The sequence below is a fragment of the Notamacropus eugenii genome, chromosome 1, assembly GCF_028372415.1.
Source record: "Notamacropus eugenii isolate mMacEug1 chromosome 1, mMacEug1.pri_v2, whole genome shotgun sequence".
Lineage (NCBI taxonomy): Eukaryota > Metazoa > Chordata > Mammalia > Diprotodontia > Macropodidae > Notamacropus > Notamacropus eugenii.
Genome location: NC_092872.1, coordinates 211684894 through 211709444, shown reverse-complemented (window position 1 = coordinate 211709444; position 24551 = coordinate 211684894). Strand labels below are relative to the sequence as shown.

Below are 24551 nucleotides of genomic sequence, written 5' to 3'. Positions count from 1 at the left end.
AATATTCTAGTTTTTAATCCATTCTGCTATCTGCTTCCATTTTATGGGTGAGTTCATTCCATTCACATTCACAGTTATAATTACTGTGTATTTCCCTTGATTCCATTTTTCTGTGTTTATAATTCTTTCTCTCTCCTTTCACCTTGCCCTTCCACAAAAGTTTTGCTTCTGACCACTGCCTCCCCTAATTGGCCCTCCCTTCTGTCAGTTCCTTCCCTTCTCTTATTACCCTTCCCTCCTACTTTCCTGGAGTGTAAGATAGATTTCTATACCCATCTGAGTGTGTATATAATTATCTCTTTGAGCAAATTCAGATAAGAGTAAGGTTCAAGCATTACCTACCCCCATCTTTATCTCCCCTATAAAAGCTCTTCCTTTTAGGCCTTTTTTATGTGAATAATTTACCCCCTTCTACATTTCCCTTCCCTTTTATCCTAACTGATTTCTATTTCTCACTCCTCAATTTTATTTTTTGAAATCATCTATCATAGTCAACTTATACTCATGACTGCTGTCTATGTATAATCCCTCTAACTGCCCTAATAAGGAGAAAGTTCTTAGGAGTTAAACATAACATCTTCTTATGTAGGAATATAAAGTTTAACTTTATTGAATTCTGTTTAATTTCTCTTTCATGTTTACTTTTTAAGGCATTATTTTCCTCAGTATTTTTTGTGCTTCTTTTACCAAGGTATTGACTTTCTTTTCATAATTTTTTTTGTGTTACTGTCATTTCTTCTTGAGGTTTTCAATGTAGCTGTTTTGACATCATTGTCTTCTTCTGAGTTTGTGTTTTGATCTTCTCTGTCACCATAGTAACTTTCTATAGTCAGTCTTTTTCTTTGTTGCTTGTTCATTTTCTCAGCCTATTTTTTTTACTTTTAATTTTATGTTAAAGTTAGGCTCTGATCCAAGGGTGGAGGGGGAACTATCCCAAGCTTCAGGTTTTTCAGTTAGTTGTAGGAGTTTTAAAATTTTTTAGTTCTCCCAAGGTGGTATGATCTAAGATGTGTGGTCACTGCTCTCTTGGAATGTACTCTGGTTGGTGAGCGACTACAAGCACTCTTTTCTGTCCTGGATCTGTGACCAGGGTTTCTTGTGGCCACAGTGTGCTGATGCTACTTCTTGCTTTGGGACTGTGACCCAGCACCACATATGGGCAATGAAACAGACCTGTACCCAGTGCCAGCAAAGGGCTCCCTAAAATCTCCTTCTGATTAGTTGTCCAATCCTATTACTGCCTGTGGGCTGAGAGATCTGGAAAGCTACCACTTCTAAGATCTGCTGTTGGCTTAGCAGGGCATAAACTGTGCTAAACTGCACTCCACTCTCACTCCAGTGAGACAGACCTTTCTTGCCAACCTTCTAAGTTGCTTTGGTCTGGAAAATTGTTTCACTCTGTCCTGTGGGATTTGCAGCTCTGAAATACACGTTGAGGTATTATTGATGTTTGGAAGGAAAATGGGGAGAGCTCAAGCAAGTTCCTACCTTTATCTTGTCAGCTTAAGAAGCCTTTCTTGCTTCTTCTAGTTGATTAATGTCCCCCATTTTGAAATCCCTTATAATTTAGCACATTATTTTGTATCTACTTATTTTTCTTTATTTTGTTTCACTCTGTGGAACATAAGCTCCCTGAAGCAAGAACTTTTTGGTTTTGTCTTTGCTCTCTCCCCCCATATATGTATATGTGTGTGTGTATGTGTATATACTCACACACACTCACACATACACATGCATACATGTGCGTGTGTTTGTATAGTCAAATGAATTTTAAATATAGTGCAGACTGGACTAGTCTCTAACTTGTGAATGGCTGTAGTCAAACAAAGTAAGCTAGAGACATACGTCAGGAACGAAGTAGCAGTTTAATTAGTTTCAGTATGAGGAAGGCAGGATTGCAGACTGGAGCTCTTCTGAAAAGAGGGATTTCTCAAGCTGGGGCAGGGGTAGAGTTTATATACATTAAAAACCATAAAGGAGGTGGATCACAACACAATTGTTCCTAGGTCTTGAGCAAACAGTTTCCACAGCAGACCCATGCATACAGGCATTTTTGGGTCAATACAGGTGCTCTTGAGTGCTATGGGAACAGTCCTTAAGTTGATTGTCTCAAGTCTTAAGGGTCATTGAGCTTTGTGATTATTCAGTGGGGTACAAATTAGAATTAGCATGGTGGGAACAGGAATGCAGCAGCCTCTGATTCAGTTCATTTGGTGGTTAAAAGCTCAGGAATTTGTCAATTGTTAGCATGTCAGGAGATTATTGATCTTTCACTTTCTGTTGGGGGGGCCATCCCCTTCCTGATGCCATGGTCCTTTTCAAGAATGAAGGACCAACAACTTTTGGCTGCAAGGTGTTGGCTGTAGCTCTGATTCCAAGGCCAGAATCTCCTGGGAAATAGGGGAGTTCCAACAAATCTAGGTAGTTAGTATAATCATTACAAATATTATATCAATTAATATGAGAATCATAAATCCCCCGATAATATGTACATAATATACATTATATGTATGTTTCCTCTATTGTGTTCCAGAACAATCTAAGACATTCGTGAGCCTACTTAGTTGTCTAGAGAAAAAAAAGGAAAGGTGCTCACCCATTTCAAGGGACTAGAGATTATTCTATGTTCCAGAAGCAGATGGAATAAGAAGTGAAAATAATGGCAAACACCTCCAGATTAAGGGCCTCATGGAGACTGAATGATCACCGCTATAGCAAGAGAGATGATGTCATATTCATGGATGTTTTTTCCCTTTAGACATCCCTTCCAAGAAAGACTCTTACAGCATGTAATCTAGTGTGACCAAAGGCAAAAGGAATAGTCAGAGACTAGGCTGAAAGAAGAGTGAGAGCATAAGACCAAAGCATCGAGGACTGTGAATGCCAGGCAAGAGACAATTACTGTTGATTATAGGACAGTAAAACATAACTAGAGTAGATGAAGCCAGACATGGTCCTTCACCTACTTCACAGAAAAGGTAGAAAACAGAGTTTATAAGGAGGAGGTACAGAGCCAAATCCAGTGCGAATTGGGGTGGTATCAATATCTTTCGGGTCAATGAGAGGCTTCAAGGTGAAATTCTGTAAGATGGTGATAAGAACCAGAAATAACTCCATCTGAGCCAACACAGGCACGTTTTCCTGAAAGAGATAAATGCAAACACATGATATTCATAGATTCCTTCTTGATTCAGGTCACTCTTACTAGTTTGTGCTACCTCACCATCACCCATTACCACTGGGTCAAGAACTATATCTGCTCCTGTCCTCTCTGCTTCAAGGCACCTCATGTAATCTCTTTCCCTTAGTCCATGGACCCTAATGTCCGGGGATTCAATTCTGCACTTGACTCAAAAGAGCACTTGGCTCTTTTGAAGTTCCAAGCCCAGCAATGCAGGTAGGTGATTCCCTTTCAGTTGCTGCTTTCTCAATCAGCCCTCTAGGGCCAAAACAAGTGCTGGGATTTTAATTCTGTAGAAAATTATCAAAGACCAGGAAGACTGCAAATTCATCCATACTCAAACCCACAGAGACCAAAGACACGACTACTTTTAGTGCCAATGGTGAGGGAGGGGGTGTAACAAATGGATGATTTGCAGTTTTCCATCTGGGAAATCTCTTTCTTTTCCATCCACTTCCTTGATAGCCTCCAGGTTGGGGGAAAATTCATCTTTAGCATGTAGTCTAGTGTGTTATTCCCCCAAGATCACATTCATCTTTGCTGTATATTGCTGGACCAACGTTCCCTTCTCTGACTACCACCCCACTGTGTGTTGTTTCCTCCACTGGAATGCAAGATTCTTGAGGGCAGGAATTATCTGAACTATCTTTGCTCTCATATGCATATCCTCAGTGCATAACCATGCCAGTGCCTGGCACACAGTAAGTACATAATAAATTGTTGTTCATTAAGTCAATCATTTAGTCAGTTACTATTTTGGATAGGCAACACAGTTCCAAAACATGCTCCTTACTTCCTGCTTAGTGCCAATTCAGCCACTGCCACTAACCATTCATCCTTACCCGCTTCTTAGCCTTGGCCCCAGATAGGCAGGGTGTTGTCATTGGAGAGCACTGGGCAGGCACAGGGCAGCTGCCTGACAGCCTCTAACACTGAAATCTCTAACTTAATTATCACCATTATTATACATATACATAGTTTCCCTCAGATTAGTGGTGAAAGTCCAAAGAGTAAGTTCCCTCATGTAAAGTTCCCTATGTCCTTAGACAGTGAGGCATCTTGGGATTAACTGTTGGACATACTTGTCCCAGCCAGGAATCAAATTTCTGATATTCAAAACTCCAAAGTAGGACTTCAGATGATTGATCCATATTGGTATCTGAGTAACAGGTTATAGAGATAATATGACCCATTACTTCATTTTAATGACTTCATTTACTTGACTTATGGGATAGAATGAACTTTCTTGGCTCTTTTGAAGGGCCAATTCCAGCTAGGTAGATGATGAATACAAAGTTGAATTTTACATCACAAGTTGTTAGAAAACTGTACCCAAGGGATGAATGAATGAGTGCTTACCCTGTGCAGAGTATGATAGTCCCTGCCCTCAAGGAGCTCATACTCTAATGGGGGAGACAACACATATGACAGGTCTCAGCTACAAGTCAGATGGAAAGGTCCTGTAGTTCTTAGGGGGCAATGGCAAAGCAAATAGTCATATTTCTTCTTTAATGTTCCTTTCATCGATAAAATCATTTCTATTTTTGATGTTGAATCCTTTGACAGTGAAAAGGACTTTATAGATGAGAACTTTCTTTTTGGAGTCTTCAGTAAGTGGCTGTAACTCCTGCAGGAAGAGTTACCAGTCTGCATTCCCACAGGGGATGCTCCCCATGATGATGGATGGGGGCAATGGGCAAGAACTATTACTGTTCTAGAAGCTTCTGAGTTCAGAGTCTTGGACTCTCCCCATCAAGGTCTCATGGAAGTGGTTTCATTTGCCTGGCATGTGCTGCCTCCAGTCTTTCTCTCAGGGTACCATGTTGCTTCAGTGAGGTTGGCTTGCCTGCCCTTAATGTACCAGTTGACTGGTCATTGATAGGGAGGGTTGGCCCCTTCTTCACAGAAGCTGCTTCCATAGATGATGGCTGTGAGGACTTGGCTAGAAGGATCAGTTCTGGATGTCGGGGTCACTAATATTCCCAGGGCTGTTGTGCTTCTCTGCCTGTTGGTGACAGTCAGCGGTTGTTGCTGATGGTAACAATGAGGATAAACATCTTCTTGATGATGATTTCTCCCCTCAATGAGGGTTACAGGGGCTTGTCTGAAAACAAGTCTGGTGTTTTGGGGACACTACTATTCTTAAAGCTCTTGGGTACAAGGACTTGGGCTGTCAAGATATGATTCTTGGCTAAGGATGCCTCAGAGAACAGTTTTTGCTAGTGCAGGGGTATTAGTAGTGAGTCTGGAGGCAGTTTACAGTTATCTGTTGTTTCCACTCTACTTTTCTAGGGGGAAAAATAAACATGCAAAAAAAGGGAATTGTTCCAAAATTCCAGTAATCTAGGTATTATATCAGGTCTCATTGCTTAAGCAGTACTAGAAAGATAAAAAATTCTCTCCATCATTTTAATGAGATTCAGGATTAGAGAGGACCTTCCAGGCAACCCAATCCACTTGCCTTAGTTTGACACATGAAAATGCTGAGGCTCAGACAGATGAAGTGACTTACTCATTCTTACAAGGGAAAACATGAACTCAAAATGTGAACTCAAGTTATAAGGCTCAGATGAACCATATCCTTGAAGACTGAAAGAACCAGCAAATACAATGACTAATTCACTCTTGGCAATCTTCAAATGGTTGTGAAGATGTGAAGAGTTCATGAAAGAAACTTAGGATCAGAGGACAAATGTCCCAATTTTGAAAAGAAAAAAAGATGGGAGGGCCAAGAGTACAGTCTTGTAACCAAAGGCCAGTGAACTTAATTCAATTCCTGTAAAAATTCAGGTATACTCTGTTGAAGGAGTGGTTAGAAAATGAGGCAATGAGTACAGAGACTAGCATGGCTTCATCAAGAATAGATCATGTCAAAGTAACTTTAGTTCTTTTTTGGACAGAATGACTATAGTGGTAGAGAAAGGGAATGCTCATTATAGTTCACCTGGATTTTAGCACAGCATTTGATAGAGTCTTTCATGTTATTCTTGTGGAAAAGGTAGAAAGTTGTAGGAGAGAGGGAACAAGCCCAACTATGTGCCATGCATTGTGCTAAGCACTTTTACAAATATTATCTCATTTCATTCTCATAATAAGTGCTGTTATTATCACCATTTTACAGATGAGAAGCAAAAAGAGTAGAGTAACACAGCTACTAAGTATCTGAGGCCAGATCCAAACTCAGGTCTTCCTGACTCCAAGTACAGTGCTCTATCTACTCTCTCATTTACTGCCTCTTATGTAGGCTAAATGATATGGATTCAAAGCTAATTGAGGCTGAGTGCAAAGAATAATTATTAATTAATGAGAGTCAGTTTGAAATATTGTCAATGGAGTGTTCCAAAGATCTGGACTTATCTCTGCTAATATTTGGTTAAAGGCACAAAAAGCATGCTTATTAAACATAGATGACTGAGAGGGAAAGCAAACAGTAGATGAGTGAGAGATTTCAAAGAGATCTTAGTAGTCTGGAACAGTGTGCTCAGTTTAACAATACGAAATTGAATAAAGATTAGTGAAAAGTTTCATGCTTGGACTCCAAAAATCAACCTCACAAGTAAAAGGTTGAGTGAAAAATGGCAAACTAGCAATTTGGCTAAAAAGACCTGGGAGTGACAATGGATTACAAAATGGACCGATAGAATGATATGGCAGTCAAGTAAGTTAATGTCATCTTAGGCTTCATTAAGAGAAGCATAGTATGTAGACATGAAAATGTAGAAGTTCCACTATTTCCTTCCCTGGTCAGATATCATTAGGAGTATTGTGCTCATTTCTGGTGCCATATTTTAGGAAGGAAATAGATTAACTGAACAGCAACCTAGATGATGATGAATTTCAAGAATAGGTTAAAGAATGATTTAAATGATGAGCTCAATTATCTAAGAAAAATAAGGAAAGAATTACAAGAAATAATGAAGAGTGAAATGAGCAGAACCAAGAGAAAACTGTATACAGTAACAGCAATATTGTTTTAAGAACAACTTTAAGCAAATAAGTCATTTTGGCTATTATAAATACCCAGATCAACTAGAAAAGCCATATGAAGAAAGATGCTATCTGCATATCTATATCCAGAGAAAGTACTTTTACGTAGAAGTATGTGTAGGATGGTTTTACGTGTGTGTGTGTGTGTGTGTGTGCGCGTGTGTGTGTGTATGTATGGGTGTTGGTGGGTGTGTATATATTTGTGTCTGATGATAGCCATCTCTAGGTAGGGGAAAGGAGGAAGATAGGAGAGGAAAGGAGAGAAAAGAAATTTATATGATAAATTTAAAAGGAATTGAAAGTTATATATAATAAATTTGCAGTTTCATAAGCAATTTTAAAATTATGCTGTTATGGAAATGCTTGTTTTATCCCATAAATTAAAAATAAAATAAATTTAAAAATTGTAAAATATATAAAACAATGCCAAAAAAAATTATAAATTTTAAAAATGGGTGAAAGGAACAAGCCAGAGAAGAGAGGATTGGGAGGTGGCAGAGCAAGACACATGATGGTTGTCTTCAGGTGTTTAAAGGACCATCATATGGAAGAGGAATGAGTCTAGTTCTACTTGTCCTCAAACTACAGAATTCAGAGCAATGCAGAGAATTTAAGTTGAGAAGTTGCCAAGAGGTGGATTTTGGATGAATGTTATAAAACCTTTGTGACAATTTTAGTTTTCTCAAAGTGGGCTGTCTCATAAGGTGATCAGCTTGCTATTACTGAATGTCCTTAGTGAAATCTGATAGACCACTTTTATAATATGCTGAAGAGAGGATTTCTTTTCAGATCCTTCTGTGAAGTTGAAGATCTGAGATTACAGATCTCTACTCGTTTTTGGTGTGCAGATTTAGAGACTTATTTTACCTGTCGAAAAAGGCATGAAAGTCACTCTTCTTAAAGTTATCACTTTCATCCAGGAAGTGACCTGGATCAAACTTGTGTGCATCAGGGAATTCTTTCTCATCCTACAGAACAGAGGTCAATGATGTTAATGTGGTAGTGCCCTGGAAAGAACACAGAAAAATTTAATTATATAGCAATAATCCTAGAAGATTTGAGCTGGAAGGGACTTTATACTTGGACCAAACCCCTCCTTTTATCAACATAGAAACCAAGGACCAGCATTACTAAACACCTGCTAACAAGCCAGTAATGGAGTTGGTACTAGTATCAAGGTCTTCTGGCTTCTAGTTCTGCCCTAGTTCTTTGCTTTATACCATGCTTCCTCTCTAGCCCTAAGTGAGTTTTCCTAGTTTCTCTCTGATGTCTGCCTTCATAAGCATCTTTGATGTTAAGGTCAGATGGTGCGCTGGGGAGCAGTGTTGTTGATAACACAAGGGTACAGGAGCTGAGAGGAGGACACAGAACAAGTTAAGTGGGAGCTGCTGTCAAGCACTAAGGGTGTTATTGAGACTAAAACTCTCACTCTTTGGAATTGTACCAGATGTTCAGAAGACTTCTGGTATTATTTCCCTTTAGTTATCAAGATAAGAACACCAGCTGCAATGTATCCAACAAGGCATCGTCTGGCTCTTTAATGAAGACTTCCATTGAGGGAGAACCTAGTACTCCCCAAGGTAACCTATTCTCTCTGGGGTAGCTCTAATTGTTAAAAACCTCAACTTAGCTCTTGGTAATTTCATTTCTCCTCATTCTGTCCTCTGGGACCAAGTGGGATAAATCTCATCATTCCTTCACATGAAAACCCTTCAAAAACTTGAAGACTGATATTAAACCTTCCCTTCTTCAAGTTAACATTCCAGGTTCCTTCAAATGATCTTTCTGCGGCAGGATCTCAAAGCCCTGAACCTTCCTGGTAGTATTCCACTGGACGGCTCCCATCAGACATCAATGTTCTATCTAAAATGCAGTAGTTTGAATTGAACAGAATAACCATAGATGGAGTCTGACAAGGGCAGAGCTTAGTGGGACCATTATCTTCCAATCCTGGACACTATGCCTCTCTTAAAGAGGACTCAAAATCAAGATGAACTGACTTCAAGTCCCTCTCTGGAACATTTATTTTGTGCTATATTGGAAAGTCACCTAATTTCTCACTGTCCCAGGAAACTCTTTAAGACCAAAACTGCATACCAATCTGCGCTGAAGTGCCTCAATTGGAGCTCCTTATGATAATAAAATCACAGGTTCAGTCCCGTATACATATACACACATAAATAGATATATACATACACACATATGTGCTGATATATCTAGATACATATATCATAGTTCTTTAAGTTTTCATATTATGCTGCTAATTCATAGTCTAGCCCACTAAAACTCCCAAACATATTTTGAACAAATTATTATATATGCTTCTTTCCTCCTGAACTTGTGAACCTAAATTTTTTAAACACAAATGTAAGACTTTATGTTATCTTTATTTTGTGTACAAGCTGGGCAATTGGATGGAGATTGTAATGTTTTGGTTACCCAAATAAACAAACCCAGTCTGATCTAGAAAAATTTTGGCATTTTAGAACAAGTATGCCTCTGATCTCCTCCATGCTACCATGTAGTTAAAGAGAATTGTCATGAAATTCTCCAGGTTAGCTAGGTACAAGCTCAAATAAAGGAGGGGAAGAAAGAAAATTTTTCTGTCCATGCCTAGGAAAAGATATAGCTATCAAGGGCATTCCCAAGTTCAAAGGCAGGGAGAATCAAGTCCACTATATCTTGGAAAAAAATAAAAACAAAGAAAAAAAAGAAAAATAAAGATTGCCCAATTGATCAATGGACAAAGGATTTGAAAGGCTGTTTTCAAAGGAAGAAATCCAAGTTATTGATAGCCATATTTTAAAATACTCCAGAGCACTAATAATTAAGGAAATCGAAAGTAAAAATAATCTAGGATTCTACCTCAGACCACCAGATAAGTAAAGCTGAGTAAAAAAGAAAATAACTAATGCTGAAGGAACTGTGGAAAAACAGGCACATTAATACAATATTAGTGAAAACTGTGATGTAGTTCAGCCATTCTGGAAAGCAATTTGGAACTTTCCCCACAAAATCACTAAACTGTACATATCCTTTGACATAGCAACACCACTTATCTTCCCCCTGAAAAAAAATCAGAGAAAGGAGAAAAGGAGTCATTTGTATCAAAGTATTTATAACAACTATTTTTGTGGTAGCAAAGAACTAGAAAGTAAAGGGATGCCTATCAACTGCGGAATGGTTGAATAAATTTCGGTATGTGAATGGGATGGAATACAATTAGGCTCTAAGAAATGATGGTTTCAGAGAAACCTTGAAAGTATATGAACTGATACAGAATGAAGTGAGTCGAGTCAGGAGAAGATTTTATACAGTAATAACAATATTGTAAAGCAAACAACTTTGAAAGACTTAAGAATGCTGATCAACACTGAGCAGCCATGATTCCAGAGGACTCATGATGAAACAGAGTACCCACCTCCTGACAGAGAGATGATGGATTGAGGGCAAAGCCTGAGACGTTTACTTTTTAGACATAGACACCTGCAGCTACGCATATATGTTGCAAAGATTCTGTTTTTCTTTTCTTTTTTTCCCCCACTGAGAATAAGGGAAGGTTGGAAGAGAAAATATATTATTCATTAAAAAAATAAAATAAACACCTGGCTTTCTTTGTATCCTTAACACAATGCTTGCTATATAGCAAACACTTAATAAATGTGCACTGATTGACTTATTTAAATCTAAGAAAAGAAAAATAAGAATTCATGGCTCTAGCCCTGACTTTTAGACATTATAGATTCCCATATGTCAAAATCTACACTAATTCTCAGACCCTGTGCCAGGAGTAAGTATTAACAATATATATAACTTTGTGAAAAACAAAACAAAATCTTGCCCTTGGAGAGCAGAAGTAGGACCTATGAGTAGAAGTTACAAAAAAAAAAAAAAAACAGATTTCACATGCATGAATGGAGTAATTTTCTGCTGATTTTACTTGTCAAAAAATGGAATGCGCCACCTGGCTAGGTAGGATAGACACTGTCAGTGAATATCTATAAACAGAGGCTTATAACCAATTGTCAGGGGTAGAGGCTGAATTACACAGCCTCTGAGTTCCCCTTTATCTCCAAGATTCAACGATTGTATAATTTATGAAGAGGTGGCATAGGTCAAAGAAACACTGACCTTGGGGATGACGTATTGTCTGAACTGAGTGTCTTCTTTGGCTGCATGAGGCAGGTTGGAGGGGGTTAAATCAACGTGTTTCTGTATCTCATGTATCAGTGTAAGGCATACTGCTTCTGTCCTTCATGCAAGAACTTCGGTTTTGGCCAATCACACGGTCAATTTCTTCATGAATTTTATCTATAACATAGGAATAAAAATGATGTTAAAAGTGAGGAAGGAAGAAAAACACATTTCTCATAATTTTTATGGTCAGTCATTCAGAACTACCTCAAGAAACATGCACTCAATTCTCTCTTTATTAGAAAGTATGGTTACATTTAGTCTCTTGGGGAAGCTGAGAGTCCATCGCTCTAAGGCACCTAAGTCACATGCCCTTAGAGCACAGGTCTTGAGTTGTCTTAAAACAAATGGAGGATAAGGGCTTTTGGTAGGATTACACACAGCTGTGAAACTAGATGGGTTCAAATTCCATCTCTTTGTAGTGAGTGTAAATAGCAGGGAATCCAAATTTGCCAGTTCTGCCTACTGCTAGGACAGGATATGTTTGCTACAAGGAATGAAACCCAAGTTAAGAATAAACTTGGAATTCCTTGGCCAAATGATTCTCCTCTCCTTACTAATTATTCAACACAAGAGGTAGATGTTCTTTATAAACATTATAAATATAAAATCCTTACTTGTCATTCAAAGTATGTCACAAACTGAAGCCTTCCTCCTTTTCCAGTCTTTTTTAAAACTAACTTCCTCACAGATCCTCTACAATCCAATTATGCTATTCCTTGAACACAATGCTCTCTCTCCTGACTTCATAGTCTCTCCTCTCTGCTTGGAATACTCTCCCTCCTCAAGCCTGCTCCTGGATTGCCTGACTTCCTTCAAGATTTGGCTCAAATTCCATCTTCTGCAAGAGATATTTTCCATATCCCCATATTCCCTACCTCAACTGTTTATGTCTACCCTTTGAGACTGCCTTCACTTACGCTGTAGTTAGCTAGCAGGTACATTGCTATTCGCATGTCACCTCTCCCATCAGAACAAGAGCCACTTGAGAGCAGGGAACATGGTTTTTTGACCTTTCTTTGTAACTTTAGCCCTTAGCACAGTGACCAGGACAAAGCAAATACCTAATAAACACTTATGACTGACTGACTGTCATAATGCCAATCTCCAAATAAATCTAAAAAGCTAGGTTGATTTTTTTGCATGGTGACTACATTATAAAATATCACCAACACATTAAAGCATTTCTTACTTTTCCAAGTTGATTTTAAAGTGAACAAATCCTCAATTTAAGTTCATTATATTTTTTAATATATTGGTATCATTTTAATATGCTTATGTCATTGGTCATTCATTATTCTTCTGTTTAGGGAAAGTAGCATAGGGAGAAGACTGGACTTTTCCTAGGGCTGCAAGACCTGAGTTCTAGTCTCAGTCCTACCATTAACTAGAAATTTGGCAGATTATTTTTTGAGATCTCAAGCTCTTCTTCTGTAAAATGGAGATGATACCTGCCTCATTGATGTCATAGGACTGACCAGATGCCCAAATGAATATTCAAGTGTCTTCTTCATAATAGCATCACAACTCAAAAAAAGACACACAAAAAATCAATTTTTTAAAAAAGAAATAGTATAAAACATGGAGCAGACCAACTCTTCCTGCTGGTTCTATTTGTCAAGTTACTAGGTGAGAAGGCAATAGCGAGGAGAGAGAAAAAAGGAGCAGGCAACCTTAGAAAGTATATCAAGAGATGTGGTGTCTTCAGAAAAAAGCTAGGTTCCATTGCAACTCAGAAGATGGAAGGAATTTGAGAAGAAGAGATAGAAGAGGATTAAGATAACCAATATGGAGCTGTCAGAGATTTCAGTGGTCCTCTAGCCTAATACCCCTCAGCGTACAGATGAGGAAGTTGAGGCTCAGAGAAGTGAGATGACTTCCTAAGCTCACATGGGTAACGTAGCTGGAATTCAAATGCAAGTCTCTTGACTCTAAAGCCAGGAATCTTTCCACTGAAATTATAAAGGAAGGTGCCACAGAGTATAATGGAAAGAGAGAGCAGACAGGGATAAGGAATAGGAAGGGCTAAGGGGAAGCTTATCATGGGTGGCTAACAAGCAGACTCTAGACATCTGCATAGCATGGGTTCTCAGACCAAGTAGCATGTTGATGGGGAGTTCACTTAGCATAGATGGGAAGGCATGCACCCTCCCCTCCCAGAAAGTGGTTTGGTGCTCTCCCTACAATAACCATGCAAGAAGAAAATAAATTTGGATATGTGGGAGCTAATGTTAAATACATGAAAATGACAACAGAAAGTTTTCCAAGCCGAGTCTCAACAGAACCACAATTCCCTCTCTTGATGACTTTCCTTCCGAGTTTCACTGTCATTTTTATGGATCAGTATACCTGCTATTTCAGGATGTTTCAGCAGAAGCAGAAGTCCATATCTTAGAGTGGTGCTAGTCGTCTCTGATCCAGCAATAAATATATCAGATGCCATTTGAGCCAAGTTTTCTATGGTAAATGCAGACTCTTGGTTTTGTTTTTCCAAAGAATAATTTGGCAAAGTTAATTTATAAATAGCTTAATTAGAATAGGTCCACAAATGGACCAAAAATGAAGGAAGAAGTTGGAAATACATATAAAATGTATTCAATGTAGATATTCCATGCTCTTCAAAAAAATTCTTTGGAAATTTGTGAAATAAATAGGATTTATTAACTTAGTAAATCAGAATGAAAAATAAAGAATAGGTGCCATGGTGAATAAAGCACCAGTCCTGGAATTGAGAGAACCTGAGTTCAAATGTACTTCAGACATTTACCAACTATGTTAAACTATGTTGGACCCTGGGCAAGACTTAATCCCAATCGCCTTCAAAAAAAAATTGAAGAAAAATATTTTATACATGACGATTTATACAAAGCCTCTCTAATTATTTCATTCAATCCTCATAAAATTTGGGATGTCTAGGTCATCTCTTTTTTTATCTACTTATCTCTTTTTCATCTGCTCATCTCTTTTTTATAAAGGTTAAAGAAATTCCCAAATGCCTCACAGATAATGAGTGCTGGACCTAGAGCTCAAAGCCAGCTTTTGACAAACCACTGTTTGGGAGGTCTCATTATGAAATGTGCTAACACTTCCAGAGAGAGGGTAATGGACTCAGAGTGTAGACTGAGGGCTTTCTTTTTGTTTTTCCTCTTGTTTTGGACATGACCAAGATGGGAATTTTTATGTTTTTGCTTCACTATACTTCTTTGTAACTGTTTTTTTCCCTTGCTTTTTCAATGGGGAATAAGGAGAGTAGGAAGGAGAAAATTCAGACATAAAAATAAAATAAAACTCAATTTTTAAAAATTAAAATTAAATAGATAAATAACAATAATGTGGGGTGAGAACAGCAACTATCTTACAAGGTTGTTGTGAGTATTAGAAATAAACAAATAAAATGCTTTGTAAACTGGAAAAATAAAATAGGATACTGTTTGTAAGAGGCCAGGTGAAAGGTGATGAGTCTTACACTAGGGTAGAGGATGTGAGTGCAGGAAGTATATATGAAGATGTAGGCAGAGGAAGCATGTATGAAAATACTCTTGGAGTTACATACTGGGTGACCTTGTTATATAATTCATTCTTCTTGGAATTTAATTGGCCGATATAAACCCTCCAGAATCATCCACACAGCCAAAGACATGCAGCCAAACCACCTAATGACTCTAGGTAGCTTTGGAGACAAGAAATGAAAGACTTAGGTGGAAAACCCTGAATGGCTTCCCATAACTGATATGACCCCACATTTCCCATAAGCTTCTCTGTTGGGGTCAACATGTGTCTCTGTGGAAATAGGGAGATCCTAGAAACTGTTCATCAGCCAGTTGCTGGGAAGTCCCCATGACCACTTCCATGCATACATACTTATTCCAATTATGTGTTCTTGCTTAAATGAATTTCATCATTGAAGAGAGAAAAAAAGTCTGCAGTGGCCAGTGCCTTACACTAATCTCTGTGACTGCCAAAAGCAAGTGAGCTATATCATATAGAGTTCCCTTGGAATGCCTGATGCCCCTCCCCAGCTGGAAAGACATAGTTTATGGTGTCCCACCCCTTCCAGGACATAATCACCAGCTAGAACTCCTACAAGATGCCATGCCACATATCTTGATTCCCTCTTTGTTCAGATGTGCCTTATGTCTTCCTATAATTTCTTCTTCAAGTGAAAGGATATAAGGTCACTTTAAGAGACTTATATGTCTCAGTACTTAAGGTCCATGTAAGCAGGTGCTGTGAACTGGTCTGTCCATTCTGAAGAGCAATTAGGAACTATATCCAAAATGCTGCCTGCTTTCCGCTGCTTTCTCAGTGACCTGCTACATTCACTAATGCACATGGGAGTCACTGAGAATGTGTCCCAGTATGGGAACCAAATAACCCATGAAAAGTGAGCTGCCAACTTGCTTCTCTCATCTTACCTGCTCCATTTTCATTAGGAAGTAATCAATAAAGTCCCGAGGATTGTCAGGGTTCAGGGTCTCTTGGTATTCCCTCACTTTCTCCCAGATAAAATTATGAAGTTTTTGACAGTTGTCCTATAAGATCCTGGGAGAGAATGTACCAGAGATGGGATAAAATTGTAAACCTAAAAAAAGAAAAAAAATACATATCTCTTTTTTTAATAGATACAAATGATAATTCTTCACTCTTAAGATTCAGATTGTACTTACAAGAGAAGCCTTAATAGTAAGCAATGGTTAACAGGGCAATTGTAGGATAAGTAACCTGTTCAGTCTACATGCAGTGGTTCCTGTCCATGAGGGGGAAGGTATGGCCACATCCCAGAATTCCATTGCTTCATCTCCCACTGGGGTGCATGATGAATTCTACCTAGTTCCCGGTAGTCATTTCCATCAAATAAAGAAAAATGTCTTGAGTCCCAGGAGCCGAAGGCACTAACCTCACCTGTATCCATGGGGAGTTCAAGATTTTATTGTTTTTTTCAAAAAGCTCCATTAAATGTAGAAATTTTTGATCATCATATTCAAAACGTTTCTGGAAAATGACAGAGCAGGTGACCTTGCAAGGAGCACACTGCAGGATGAACGTGGGATCATAGGGCTGTCCTAAAGAATGGGAGGGGGAAAGAGAGAAAAAAGCTTTAGCCTGCATTTTAAATTAAATATCATTGAGAATACAAGGTAAGATCTGTTTGCTTTGAAGGACAGTAGCACTTGACTCTCCTACTGTCCCCCCAAATAGCTGTTACAAGCTTACAAATTGACACATAGTACTGTTTAGGTTATCATAAAACACTTTGCGTTAGTAGTAGTAATCACAGTCATAATAGTGGTCTTTGTAGTTGAAATAGTAGTATCAGTAGCAACACTAATAGTAGTAAGATGTCATCATAGCAGGAGTAATAATAGTAATCACAGTTGTAGTTGTAGTAGCAGTAGTGGTGATGGTGGTGGTGGTGGTGGTGGTGGTATAGCCTTTATCTGACTTGTTTCTTACATCTCAGTGCAAATATCAAATCTCCATTTTATAGTTAAGGAACATGGTCCCACAACTGGTGAAAGAGGTGAAATTCAACTACAAATTCTGTGCTCTGACTGGTAAAGTCCAAAGCATGGACTCCAAAGTAACCACTCTACATATCTTGTCAAAATCTGTTTCCTCTATGTGTGGCAGCCCACACCTGCAATCTCAGATAAGAAATGGAGAAAGTCAAAGTTCCTACAAATCAGTGGTGGGTTCAGCCCATTAAGTAGCCTTTCTACCTTCCTCCCTATCTATGAGATTCAATCTTTTTTTTTTTTTAAGTCTGTTTCCATTATCTTCTCTCCAAATGTCTTCACTTTGAGACTTCCTCATTTCTGTGAATGGGATCACCATTCATAGTTACTGATGCTCAACACCTCTATCACTCTTCTCTAGCCCTTACTTCCCACATCTACTCCATTCCTAAGTGCTATCATTTCTTCATTGTCTCTTACATACATCCAAAACTGGGCTCCTTACTTTCCCCACTCCCCAAACCCTCTCCTCTTGCTAACTTCCTTGTTACTATTAAGGGTACTACTATTCTCCCAGTGACCCAGTCTCAAGTGTCATCCTCAACTCCTTACCCTTGCACACCCCCATATCCAATCTATTGCAAGGTTTGTCAATTTCATCTTCCTAACATCTTTTGCATGCAGTCCATCTCTCTTCTGACACTGCCACCACTTGGGTGCAGGCTCTCCTTACATCTCTCCTGGACTACTGCAATAGGCTTTTGGTTCATTCAAGTCAAACGGTCAGTTAATAATCATTTATTAGACAACTATTATGTGTTAGGCACTGTTCTATTAGTCTCTGTTTTCAAGGAGCTTACAGGATGCAAACAACTATGTAGCAAAAATTATATATAAAGAGATTATTTCAGAAGGAGGGTACTAGAAGTAAGGGGACTCAGAAAGTGCAGTAGACAGTACCAACTCTCATACCTGCCTCTACTCCCCACAATTCCCTGATGGGGGGGAGGGATAGGATGGAGGGAAATACAGTTAGCAATAGTAATTGAAAAAAAATTGTGAAGCAAATTTCTCTGATAAAGGCCTCATTTCTCAAACATATAGAGAACTGAGACAAATTTACAAAAATAAGACATTGCCTAACTGAAAAACGATCAAAAGATATGATCGATTTTCAAATGAAATAATAAAAACTATCTATAGACATATGAAAAAATACATAAATTCACTATTGATTAGAGAAATGAAAATTAAAATAATTCTGAATTTCTATCTCATACCTGTTAGGTTGACCTATAGTATGGAAAAGGTAAATGAGAAATGTTGGAGGGGATGTGCAAAAAATGAGACATTAATATATTGTTGGTAGAGTTGTGAACTGATTCAACCATTCTGTAGAGCAATTGGGAACTATGCCCAAAGGTCTATATAACCATGCATATCCTTTGACCTAGCAATACCACTACTAGGTCTGTATCCCAAAAGGGACAAAAAAACAGAAAGGAAAAGAACCTACATGTACAAAAATATTTATAGCAGCTCTTTTCTGGGGGCAAAGAATTGGAAAATGAGAGGATGCCCAACAACTGGGGAATGGCTGAACAAGTTGTGGTATGTGATTATGATGGAATACTGTTGTACTATAAGAAATGATAAACAGGATGTCTCAGAAAAACCTGGAAAGACTTCCATGAGCTGACACAAAGTGAAATGTACTGTGTACAAAGTAACAGTGATATTGTTGTGAATAACTTAGCTATTCTCAGCCACACAACAATTCAAGATGATTATGAAGGAATTACGGTGAAAAATGCTATTCATTCCCAGAGAAAGAACTGAATGTATTTGAATGAAGATTGAAACATACTTTTGGCTACTTTATCTTTCTTGAGGGTTTTTTTGGTCTATGTTTTCTTTCCCAACATGATTATTACCAATGTTTTGCATGACTACACATGTATGACCTATGTCAAATGGTTTGCTTTCTCAATAGGGTGTGGGGTGGGGAGGAAGGGAGGGAGAGAATTTGGAACTCAAAGTTTTAAAAACAAATGTTAAAAAACTGTTTTTACATGTAACTATGGAAATAAATAAAATTTTAAATAGTTTTTAAAATAAACAAGCCAAAACAAAAAAGCACTTACTGGGAACTTAGGGGAATCCACAGTGATGACAACATCTTTCTGTCATCCAACACATTATCTGTCTCTTCTTGATACAGAGCATCTGTAAATTTGACAAGTCTATCATCTCTGCCTTTATTCAGCTCATTGATAAAACTGATGAATTGCTTGTGTGGGAAGGAGATGTATTCAGGGAATGTGTAGTCCAATTTGGTCATAATGTTGAGGGCACTAAGAGAAGTGATCTGAAATGAGACAGAAAGCTAGGTTAGAGCTATGATAACAGGGACATATTGGAGCTTTGAACAAAACTGTGACATGGACAGATCAGTTATTTTAACAGCAGGTATGTAAATGATCTATTGGAAAGGAACAAGTAAGGCAGAGAACTCAATGAGAAAGCCCATATGGTAAGTCAGTAGTGCTGGTGAAAAGAGCTGAATTAGACTGGAAATTGGGTAACAAGAAAATTTGCAGATGTTAGTGATATTGTAGAGGTAGAATAAACAGGGCTTGACAATGGATTGGATGTGAAAAAAGAGTGAAGGAAATTAAATTATGATTGGGAAGGAACTCAACAAAAAGAGGGAAATTTGGAGGAGGAACATATTTAAAGATAAAAATAATAAATTAAGTTTCAGACATTTTGAATTTGAGATGCAATCAGAACTTCCTATAGGCAACTGGTGATTCAGCAATAAAACTGACCTAGAAGTGTAGATTTGAAAGTTAACTGTGCCTAGAATCTATGGGGTTCACATGATATATCCAAGAAAGAGAAGAAAATATTTTGGTATAGGATAGGATCCAGGACACACACACACACACACACACACACACACACACACACACACACACACACACACACACACATAGAGGACTGGCTATGGGGTGATTCAGTGAACCAATCCACTGAAATTAGTTAAGTAGAACCTGGAGCGTACAACGACATAGAAGTCAGAGCAGGATAACAGGAAGGGGTGACAACCAGGACCAACAGCTGTAAAACAGCTGGAAGATGAGAATTTAGAAAAAGCCAAAGCTTTAGCAAACAAAAGATTGTTGGTAACATCAACAGAGTAAATCAATAAAATATGAGGGTTAAGACCGAGATTTGCAAGTGATTAAAAAGTGACTGAAGGGGAAGAATTTATTTTAGATGATTCATTCTAGGAATATGGCAATTAAAAGAGGAAGTACAGAAGATGAGGACAGTTTGAAAGGATGGTCAAGGGAAAGTTGTTTTGTAAGGATGTGGGAAACCTGAGCATGTTTGTGAGCCAACAACTTGGAAGAGACTGAACCAGAGGATAAAAGTAGAAAGGATAACTTTAGAAAGGAGAAAAGCTTCCTGACAATGGAACAGCAAAGGAAAGGTTTTGTTCTAAATACCCTGAGGTTGAGAACACCTTCTGGGATACCCGAACAGCCCTGTTTTCACCTGGTAATGGTTGTCTAAAGAGCTCATGGTGTCCTCATCCTTTACAAGAGGTATAAATCTGGGATGATTCCGTCTCTGCAAAGGTTTCTTGTGTGTGTGTTCCTGTTTCATGTCTACAGGGGTACGGCAATATTGTTGTACTGTAGTTATTTGTTTATTTTTTTCCATTAGGAGATTATTACTATGAAATATTCTGATGTAGAAGAGTATGCAAAACTAGAATATGACCAAATCATGACAGTATTCTGTTACCTCCCAGCTCCCATCCTCCCCCACCAGCATACACATATGCTAATTTTATGTTTTACATTTTTAAAAACAGCTATCCCAAAGAAATTCTGGCACTGGCTTACGTACCAGTTTATCCCCTGCCCCTGTGTTCTATGGCCTCATGGATTTAGGAATCCATGAAAAAATAGTAGTTAATATTTATATAGCTCTTACTATGCTAAGATACTGTACTTACTGTGCTAAGGTACTTACTATTTAATTTCTCTTCACAACAACTCTGGCAGGAAGGTACTATTATTATCTCCATTTCACACATGAGGAAACTGAGGCAAACCAAAGCTAAATGACTTGCTATGGATCACAGAGCTGATAAAGAACTGGCTGGATTTGAACTCAGGACTTCCTGACTGGAGGCACTGAGTTCTATTCCCTGTGCCACCTAGCTGCTGAAGAAGAAAGGAGCCCCACTACTGAACCTCTTTGAGTAGAGTAGGAGAAGGAGGAGGTGGGCGCACTGACCTTTCACCTCCTCAGCTTCCATCTGAATAACTGGAGGAGTGAAGCAAAGTTGTTTATAGTCTCCTCAAATGTCCCCTACTAGATCTTGCTCAGACCTATCCTTTTCTGCACTGTGTTATAGCTGGAAAGGATGACAAAGATCTCCAAGTTCAGGATTCCGGCTGCAACCTTTCCACCAAGCCTCTTCTCTGGCATCACCTTCCTCGATTAGTCCATCCCATCTCACTATTCTTGGAAATACAGCATATAGACCTTGCGTAGTCTACTGTTCTCTATCAGTGTGATGATCCTTGTAAGTATTTAGTGAGTTTCCTGGACTTTGTATACATGAAAATACAGTTTGTTCTTAAACACAAAATAGAGAAAGCTAGGTAGAAAAGTGCACAAAGAGCTGGATATGGAGTCAGGAAGACGAGTTCAAATTCCCATCTCAGACACTTATTAGTTGTGTGACCATGAGCACAGCATTTAACTCCCCATGCCTCAGTTTCCTCAACTGTAAAAAGGGTACAATACAGCATCTACCTCTCAAGGTTGTTGTGAGGATAAAATGAGATTTTACACACACACACACACACACACACACACACACACATTTTGTAAACATTAAAGCATTAAATAAATTCCAGCTTCGTAGTAGTAGCCTACTGTAGTAGTAGTACTACAGCCTGTAGTAGTAGTAGTACTAGTAGTAGCCATAGCAAATAAGATAAAGGATGCTTGTTTTCAAAAAAATTACTCAAAAGCTTTCTAAGGATGATGATAGAAAGTTGTCTCAAAAAAGAGAAATCTTATGTAAGTAAAGTGCTTTATTATAATTATTATTAAAAATGAAGTTGCTGATTATGAAACTACAACATGCTTCATCTTCTACAATAATACTCTCCCTGCTCTTGGTCATTGTCGTTTCTCTCTTTATACTGAAGAACTTCAACCCTAGAGTGAATTACACGCCTTGCTGAAAATGATTGAACTGCTGTGTATTGACTCCAAATAAGCAGGGGCAACTTCCCTTCTTTTGTGTGGGCAGTCTGAGGTAGGCAGAAGGGGAGTAGAATGTTAGTGTAGGAGAATAAACAGGAACTATTTTATAGTCAAATGGAACAGGTTGTTTATGAGTGGGTGGATTTGTTTAAATTAAGATAATGTCAGAAAAAATAACCTTTGTTTGGGGGATCCTTTTGATAGATTCTTGAGATAAAATAAATTGATAAAAAAATGAGGAGGTGAGAAAGAGGGTTAAGAGGATATGAGAAGACCAGTGTGATTCCAGTAGACCCTGGCAAATCAGCTCAATGACATTCTAGCCTGTTTCTTGCCTTCCTCTTTTTATATAGCAAAGTATAAAGAAAGTTACAGAATATCTTGACTCCTATAAGTGATTATGAAGAAAAAAATGCTTTTTCTGATAGATTTTTATTCTTACCAAAAGCAATAGAATTGAGGCTGCTTGTTCTTTGTGAGCACCACTCCATTTGAACCCCTTAAAAGTCATCACACACATGCGCCCCCCTCCCCCCCACACACACACCCTGAGGTATGGAGGTAATTCTGAGTTCTACAAGGCTATGCTCCAAAGACCAAGCTCTTGACAGGTTCTATTGTCCAAGGACCAGCCTAGTTAAGTACAGAGTGACTCATCTGCAAGTTGGCCACTGAGTAATGAATCATTTGCCCATGGAAAAGCATGAAATAAAGACAACGTCCTTGACAATGTCCTTATATCTTATGAATACACAACCCTCCAGGTTCTGCAGTGATGGCAGCTGGACATGGAAAAGGGGACAGTTGTCACAGAACTGGGACTAATACCCTAGGCTTTTGAATATTTTAACTTCTTGACTGTTAGCTCAGTCTTCTTTCCACCACTGCCTTCCCCCACAAGCGCAGTGTAAACCCAACAGGACTGCTACATGATGTCCTCTGTCTTTTTTTTTCTCAGTAATTTCTAGCCTTTAGGGCTTCCAGAGATGATCACAGGATTTTATAGCCTTGTACTGCAGTGAGACTGAAAGATCAAACATACCCCATGTAGTTAGTGACTACAATACATTTCTTGAAACTGCCTCAGTCTGAGAACCAACAACTTTAATGAATTAATTTTAACTAACAACTTTTCCTAAGATTACTAATGCATGAATATAGTAATAAGTAAAATAAACCTTAAAAGTAAATATCAAGTAAATAAATTTACTAAATAAAGAAGTAAATAAACACCAGCCATTGGTTTTTTTAAGTCTTCCACCAGGATCTTTGCCTCTTCTTGGACTTGCTCCTCAATGTTCCTCTTCCCCATCCCCAAATTCCTCAGAGTTGCAAGGGAGAAGTGCCGCATTTGTTTCCACTTCTCTCCAAGGCTGAAAACTAATCCTATGAAGAGGACCAGAGAAAGAAGAACAGGGACTTCCTCTATGTCTTGATTTCCAGCAAGAAAAGAAGTGGGGGAGAGAAGGGGATCAACATTGCAGCAAGCATGGAATCGAACAGCTTGGGACTTAGAAGTCCTTTTGTGTCTCTTGCCCCAAAGAGTCCAGGCCCAAGGATTCTTGGTCACTCCAACTCCTATTTTTGGATGATGGGCACAAATGTGGTAGTTCTCAGTTTGCTTTCTACTCTATAAGCACTATTCCCTCTCTTCTGTCTCAAACTCTAGTCCCCCTCCCCCAACATAATCACAAATCCATCGGATGATCAGGTACTCACATCCCCATTATTGTAAAGAAATAGCCATAAATCTGGAGGCCTGGCTGAATGAATTCTTTGGGGGAGACTCCAAATGACTATGAAATGAACTAACTTTATATCCATATCTCTGTATCTTTTGGTCCAGGAATTGCAATTCCTGTTGAGGAAAGTTGAAGTTCTAGTTTCCCTACTCTATGAAAAGACCAGAATAGACAGCTGTTCGTAATATTTTTGTGAGTTACTAATGGTATATTCTGACAAGTCACCATAAAGCGTGGTACCTTCCTTGGTATCTTTTGTCCACCTCTACCATCTATAACTAAAACACAAAATACAACTGCATGTATCTAGAGAGAGACTTCCCATGATAAGACACAGATCCTAATGTCTTGTAAACAGGGAGCCTTGTCTGAAGCATTCACCCTCTTGGTACTCTTTGACAGTGGTTTGTAAGAACTTGGAACACGTGGTCCCTAAGGATCAGAATGGATATATTTCTGGCTGTAACCTAATTTCTTTTCTAATTTGGTCTCTAGGCAAGTAGATCCAGGGAATCCCTTTACATTAACTAACCTTAACCCTAAATGTATTTGAGAATGTATTTAGGAATGAGATGGAGAAGACACTAGTAAGATTGCCAGAAGGTCAATATCAAGCTTATCAAGAACAAGACATACAAGTTTAGGGTGAGTTTCCAAAAAAGAAAAGGCATGAGGCTATTGACCAATGGGCCC

General features: G+C 38.5%; 1 pseudogene; it reads right to left on the bottom strand.

Moving 5' to 3' along the window:
* Positions 1 to 1846: 1846 nt before the first annotated feature.
* Positions 1847 to 24551, bottom strand: part of LOC140511923 (cytochrome P450 2C19-like) — a 30540-nt pseudogene continuing 7835 nt past the window's right edge.